The sequence below is a fragment of the Rhinopithecus roxellana genome, chromosome 10 (genome assembly GCF_007565055.1).
Source record: "Rhinopithecus roxellana isolate Shanxi Qingling chromosome 10, ASM756505v1, whole genome shotgun sequence".
Lineage (NCBI taxonomy): Eukaryota > Metazoa > Chordata > Mammalia > Primates > Cercopithecidae > Rhinopithecus > Rhinopithecus roxellana.
In genome coordinates, this window is record NC_044558.1 from 34,532,677 (window position 1) to 34,538,676 (window position 6,000).

At 43.0% G+C, this 6,000-nt stretch overlaps 1 protein-coding gene across 2 annotated transcripts in view; it reads right to left on the reverse strand.

Annotated features, from left to right (window-relative positions):
- Positions 1-2,862, reverse strand: part of SLC6A15 (solute carrier family 6 member 15) — a 55,833-nt gene extending 52,971 nt beyond the window's left edge. The window contains exon 1 of one of the 2 annotated variants that reach the window (XM_030939060.1): positions 2,584-2,862. The gene's annotated coding sequence lies outside the window, so the exon portion shown is untranslated. The remainder of the gene's footprint in view (positions 1-2,583) is intronic. The other variant, XM_010355537.2, reaches the window with a different exon arrangement.
- Positions 2,863-6,000: the final 3,138 nt, after the last annotated feature.

Genomic DNA, 6,000 nt, shown 5'->3' on the forward strand with positions numbered 1-6,000 from the left:
ACATACACATTTTATTTTATGACAGGAGAAGCATATTTACAACTTCAACTATGATCACTGGGTAAGGTAATAACTATGAATATGGACTTTAGATTTTAGTAACTAGTCTGACTTATTTTAAATGTTTCAGTGGGTGATAAGGAAGGCATCTCATCTGATTATTGGCATCTCTCATAACTGTTATCCAGTTTTAAGATTCCATATTATTTCATATTTATTGAGTGATAGAGTACTTATCTCCTAGAAACATATAAAAATGCCTTTCTTTATTCCATTAAAATATTATATCTTGAGTTAACTATATTAGAATTATAAAATAATTTTTCAATCAAGTATATAACATGCAATCAGAAAAAAGAAAAGCTTATCAACAGTAAAGTATTATCTTTCTTTAAAAATCCTATTAATTCCTGTCATCCCAAAAAAAAAAAAAAAAAAAAAAAAAAAAAAAAAAAAAAAACACAGACTGAAAATCACCGGATTTTCATGGTCGAATATCTTGAATTTAATATGAAAGAAAAAAATACATACTGTTTATTAGTCCAAACTGCACCATGTTGTAAGCTCCCTGCTGTTTTGCAGACCTTGGTCAAAGCGAAACATTTCACAGGGGTTCGAGCTGTGAGAAACATCCCGTCTAACCAACTGTCCACAAGGGGGACAAAGGCCCAACTAAAGAGACATCCCTATCATATCTTGTTGGACAAAGGTCCAAAGAACACCCTGAACACCAGAACGACATTCCGCCGGAACAAGGGCCAGAACTGCCTCTTCATGGAAGCATCTTATTAATATCCCGCCGGGCACCAAGGCATACTGCTCAGATCCCTTCTGCCCATACCTTTAAATTGACCCAGCCTGTAAGTGGCAGCGGGCTCTGGCATTAGCCGGGTCCCCCACTTCTGTAGATTTTATGCTGGACAGAAAGCCTAAATTTGCTGTTGAGCCGCCTTCTTTCTGTGTGTGTGTGTGTGTGTGTGTGTGTGTGTGTGTGTGTCTTTAACCCTCGCCTTCCCTTCAAAACCTGACACTGTTCAAAAAAAATTTAGTCCATCATTAAGCATTTATTAAGAACGTACAAGTCAAGCCCAGTACTAGGTGCCTAAGACATAAGTAGGTCTGTATTTCAGCACTGTTCTTGCAGAAATGAGACTGGGTAGGTGAGGGGCTTGATGAGGGTTGTGTCTGCAGAGAATAATTCCTCAAAGCAAACACTTTGTTGCTGGTGTAGCGGAAAAGCAATCAGGCATTGACAGGTAGAAAATAGCTTTTACAGGATGGGCTATAAGGAGACCAAAGGCAGCATATAAAGCAAATCCTTCATCTCTCCCATACGTCTTAAGTAGTGAACCGCAAGGATGGTGCAGACTAAGATTGGGTCTACCTTTAAGATCTGGAGGGGGAAATGGCAAGACCAGAAAAACGGTCGCAGACTCATTTGCATAAGCACCCAAACACTGCTTACGTCACTGCGCCGGAGTCCGGACCCCGCCCCGTCTTACTCCAGCCTTTCCCAGCTAGGGAGGAGGATGGAAAGGGAAAGCGGGAGGATGGAAAGGGAGAGCGCGACGCTGTAGAGCGCGAGCCTCGGGGCTTTGCTTTCCTCAAATGTATATCAAATGCTGCTTCTCAGCTCAGGGAAAATAATTCCCGCTCCCGCAGCCTGTGCCACTGGGTGGGTCATGCCTGCCCCCGAACGCCTCGGGCGTCTTGATTCATTCTTATGTATCACGCTGGTGCGCTACGTTAGAGTGCAAGATTTTCCCTGTACTCAATACCGTCTTCCCAGTCACACACAGAGCAGCCTAGTGAAAGAAAGGTAGAAACGATCTGGGTTTCTAACTGATTCCCATCTTCTTACAATCCCAGCAGCACCACCCTCATCGCCACACTCTCAAATTCCAGGTGCGCAGAAACACAGGAGCCGTGATTTCTCCAGCAGCCACGTGCCTTTCTCACGGCGAAAGGCCCCCTTTCGGGCCATTTATCACAGGATACCTCAAGCAAAAGGGAACTGTGGTCACATGAAAACACTCTGTCCTCGGTAGTCGCCTTCTGCCTTTGCAAAAGCGAACGGAAGCGAATGAGGAATAAAGCTCTCTGCTCTCCCCGCCCCATCGCCCACCTGCACGAGGTTTAGCTTCCAATTCACCTCGCGCCTCTCTCTTCCCCGACCCTCCCAACTTTCCTCTTGGACTTCCCCATGTTGGACCCCACCCTTCAACCAACCCCGACTTGACTTGGAAACGAGTAGGTCTCTGGGGATGCTGTGGGTAATTTCCACGACGGGAAGGAAGGATGGCGGCACGTTTCAACCCATGTGCTTCCCCTTACATGTGCAGCCTGTCGCCCCCCACCCTGATTGTGCAGAGGTGCAGAGTTAGAAGGTTGCCCGCCCAGCCCAGCTTCTCCCTCCCAGGGCTTTTGAGCTGCCCTCCCTCCTCCCACCCCAGGACGCAGCGAGTCCTTCCCGGCATCCGTCTGCCAATTCGCTCCCTGTGCTGGTGCCCAGGCTCCTGGGTGGCTAATGGCGAGCCCCACCTCATCCCCAGTTGTGCCCTTAGCCTAGGCGCTTGCCATTACCGTCAGTGTGTCTTGACCAAGCGCCTTTTGCTGCTTCCACGTCCCAGCAGGAGCAGCAGCAGTCGCGAAAGGGTAGGGTCCAGGTGGCTGTGACGGAGGCCGAAGAGGAGCTGTTTTCAGAGAAGCAGCTTCTTGCCTAGGATGGGACCAGGAGCTGGGTTTTGGGAGCTGCTGCCCTGCAGGCTGGCAAGGAGAGACTCGTGAGCGCCTGTGTGTCTGCCAGGGAAACAGCACGGGATACAGGCGCGCGGGTGCGGGTGCGCGTGTGCATGCGTATGTGTGTGCGCGCGCGCGTGTGTGTGTATGTGTGAGGGTGTGACGGAGGCGCCCACGTGCCCGGCCCGCCCGTGTTGCGGGCGCCTACAGGCTGCGGAGGAGAAGGGTAAGCTGTGGGCGGCGGCGGGACGCGGAGGGGTAGCCAGGAGAGCAGGCTGAGCTCGGCACCTCCCCGCCCCAAAACCCACTGATGCAGCGGCCACTGCGGCTGCCCAGCGGCGTCTTCCAGAGCCCGGGGCTGTGCCCGCCCGATGCGGGGTGCAACTGAGGAAGCCCGCTCCAAAGCAAAACAAAACAAATTCCTCCAGCCATCCCGTCTTTCTCCAACCCACTCAAGCGAAAGAATGGACACCAGTTACCCGCCCCTGACTTTTGCCTCAGTGAGAATAATAATAGGCATGGTGCTACCTAGCACCATCTGAATATTCTCTAAGAGTCAGTAATGGGACTAGAAAAAAATGGGTGACCCGAAGAACCCTTTTCCCAACCTATCTCCACAAGCCGGCCATTACCATCTCTTGCGAAAGAAAAAGCCTCTGGGCACTGGCTTCTCCGTCAGGCGGTGGCCTGATAGCGCTCAGTGATTCCCTCCAGGTTATGAAAGGCCGTTTTAGAAAGCTGGTCCTCCCTCACCTACCGTGTGTTGGTGCCTCAGCAGCCGACTCTTTTCCAAGGGGTCTCATTAGAAGATGAAGCCTGACTTACCTCTGCTGACAATCAAAGCATGATCGTAATTATGCCACGTGGAGAATTCCTAAAATATACATCTCTGAACACAAAGCTTAGCCTGCTTTTGAAAATGGCTGAACTGTCCCCTAAACAGTGCATATGCTCTAGGGATGAAATTTTCCGTCCTTGAAACATTCAAAATTTAAAAGAAATGCAAAATGAACCTAGAACGTAGGTAGAAAGGTTCAGTAACTTAGCAAAGTACATTTTTCACTTCCAGATTATTAACATTACTCTTAAAAATACTTTTGTGCACTTTTAGGCCTTTTAACAATCCCTTAGATTTTTACGGTTCATAACCAATTAAGATTGAATTAAGTAAAAAAGGCCATTGCAGACAGGTTTTTCATGCAGTGAAAAATCTCTTGGAAAGAAATCACAAGACCTAAATTTCAGGTCAGAACATTGCTACTAATCCTTAGCTTTTAAAGCAGCCAAGAGAGCTTTTTCTCAGACTCTCTTCCAATCCCAACTTTGAAAAATTAAAAGTTAAGAAATTAAATTAGATTTGATTCCCTGATACCCCTTCCCTGCCATGAGTAAATAAATGCTCTTTGATAGATGCACCACAAGAAAAAATAAACGGTCAAAATAAACCTTTCATAGAAATTGTTTGCTTTTTACTTCACATTTTGGTGACAGGCAAATATTTAATGTTGATATATAAAGAAACTGAAATACAGTACCAATGTTATCAATAACAACTGAGAAAATTTTAAGAAAATAAGGAGAGCTGTGTCCACCATGATCAGGATTAGGATTATCTGTGGGAAACACAGTTATCCGTATGCTGGCAGAAATAGTTCACGGTAGTACCAAGAAGTACTAAAATTATTTCTCTCTCATGCTTTTTCAGTAATGTCTGATACCTAATTCCAATACATATGCATAGGTCACAAAATATTTGTAGAGTGATGCCCTCCATAATGACTGATACTAATTTATGTCTCAATGCCAATGAAGAGAAGTAAGAGAAAGGAACTATTGTTTTAAGCTTCCCACTAAGTACCTGGGGTTTGATAATATCTTATTTAATCCTCTCAACTAATTAATGAGGTGATTTTCCCTAATTTAGAGATTAGAGAGAGGTGATACTCAAACAAATTGCAAAAAGTCAGACAACTTGTTCAATGACAGAATGGAGAAATAAATTCAGATCTGCTGGCCTCAAACTTCATGTGCATTTATACTATTTTGTAACCCTTTAACAAATTTATATATTTTTAACAGGAGGAAGAGTAGAATCTCAACACATGTAGTAGGCAACTTTGAAAACAATAAATAGAGGAAGAATGGAGAGACCCCAAAAGGAGAGTCTGGGAACCCCAGCCAAAGGTAAAATGTATCCATTTTTAAAATTTAACAACAGTGAGTCTTCAGAGATTTAAAATTCAGTTGCTAATATCTTTTAGGGTAATGATCACAGAGTTCTTTCTGTTTCACCATTGGGCAAAACAGCCAACATGGTATTGGTGTGGGAGGAAGAGGCAGCACACAGAAAGGAAAAAAAAAAAAAAAAAAAAAAAAAAACAGAACTTGGAAGAATTAACTACAAGTTAAGGTAGACTAGTGCTTCTAGCCACACTGTATTTAATAATATTAACAGGATTCATTAAATGTTAATTATGTCTTTGCAATGTACAGAATAATTTCAATATTTTATGAATATTTACTTCTTAATTCTTACACCAAGCCTGTGATGTAGGTCTAGTTATTATCAAACATTGTCAAAGAAAAAACTGAAGTTTCGATTGTCCAAGGTCATACAGTCAGAAGGCATCTGTTAGATATTGTAAAAATAAAAACCTGCCCCTATCTAAATCACTTTCTGAAATTGATACCTGCTTTCAAGCAATTAATATTACACTTATTATTTTTAAAATTTGATAAAAGATCACATGAAGGAAAAGATTATTCTCTTTGACTAGAGGAGAGAAGGAATCTGACTCACCAAGCCTTTCTACCTAATTTCTTAAACCAAATCCCTTAGAATAACAATATTATGTAAAAACTTCCAAAGATGTAGCACTAGAGTTCAGAAAATAATTCAAACATTTACTGAGGGATGATTTTAAAACTACAATACTAAAAACAAAAACAAAAACAAAAACATTGAAAACAATTCACATCCTAGCCCGGGCAACAGAGCAAGACTCCGTCTCAAAAAAAAAAAAAAAAAAGAAAAAGAAAACAATTCACATCCTAAGATTACATTGATTCATTTGCTTATATTGCTATATGTGCATTAGAGTATATTGTGAGGATCTTTTTTTGCATTGTAATAAAATTTTTTATTCTAATGTCCTCCATGCCAAATGCTGTTTGAAATATGGTCTCCAAATTTTTATGAAACCAAAGTCTGCACAAGCCCAAAATATCCACTGAATATTCTGTTCTGTTCATACTACTGAT